Below are 1,186 nucleotides of genomic sequence, written 5' to 3'. Positions count from 1 at the left end.
GCTATGGTGTTGATGTAGAAGCCCTCCGTGATCGATGCCCCCTACGGCGGAGCTCCGGAATAGGCCCCAAGATGGGATCTCGTGGATACAGAAAGTTACGACGGTGGAATTAGGGTTTTGGCTCCGTATCTGATCGTTTGGGGGTACGTGGATATATATATATATATATATATATATATATATATATATATATATATATATATATATATATATATATATATATATATGAGGAAGAAGTATGTCGGTGGAGCAACAGGGGGCCCACGAGGGTGGGGGCGCGCCTGGTAGGGTAGGGCGCTCCCCCCTACCTCGTGGCCTCCTGTTACTTGCCTTGACGTAGGGTCCAAGTCTCCTGAGTTTATTCGATGAGAAAATCACGTTCCCGAAGGTGTCATTCCGTTTGGACTCCGTTTGATATTCCTTTTCTTCAAAACCCTAAAACAGGCAAAAAAATAGCAATTCTGGGCTGGGCCTCCGGTTAATAGGTTAGTCCCGAAAATAATATTAAAGTGGGTAATAAAGCCCAATAATGTCCAAAACAGTACATAATATAGCATGGAGCAATCAAAAATTATAGATACGTTGGAGACGTATCAAGCATCCCCAAGCTTAATTCCTGCTCGTCCTCGAGTAGGTAAATGATAAAAACAGAATTTTTGATGCGGAGTGCTACTTGGCATAATTTTAATGTAATTCTTCTTAATTGTGGTATGAATATTCAGATCCAAAAGATTCAAGACAAAAGTTCATATTGACATAGAAAATAATAATACTTCAAGCATACTAACAAAGCAATTATGTCTTCTGAAAATAACATGGCTAAAGAAAGTTATCCCTACAAAATCATATAGTCTGGCTATGCTCTATCTTCACCATACAAAATATTTAAATCATGCACAACCCCGATGACAAGCCTAGCAATTGTTTCATACTTTTGACATTCTCAAAACTTTTTCAATCTTCACGCAATACATGAGTGTGAGCCATGGATATAGCACTATAGTTTAATAGAGTGGTGGTTGTGGAGAAGACAAAAAGGTAGAAGATAGTCTCACATCAACTAGGCATATCAACGGGCTATGGAGATGCCCATCAATACATATCAATGTGAGTGAGTAGGGATTGACATGCAACAGATGCACTAGAGCTATAAGTATATGAAAGCTCAAAAAGAAACTAAGTGCGT

This window comes from Triticum dicoccoides, unplaced genomic scaffold (assembly GCF_002162155.2).
Source record: "Triticum dicoccoides isolate Atlit2015 ecotype Zavitan unplaced genomic scaffold, WEW_v2.0 scaffold46172, whole genome shotgun sequence".
Classification (NCBI taxonomy): domain Eukaryota; kingdom Viridiplantae; phylum Streptophyta; class Magnoliopsida; order Poales; family Poaceae; genus Triticum; species Triticum dicoccoides.
This window is presented reverse-complemented; position numbering follows the sequence as displayed.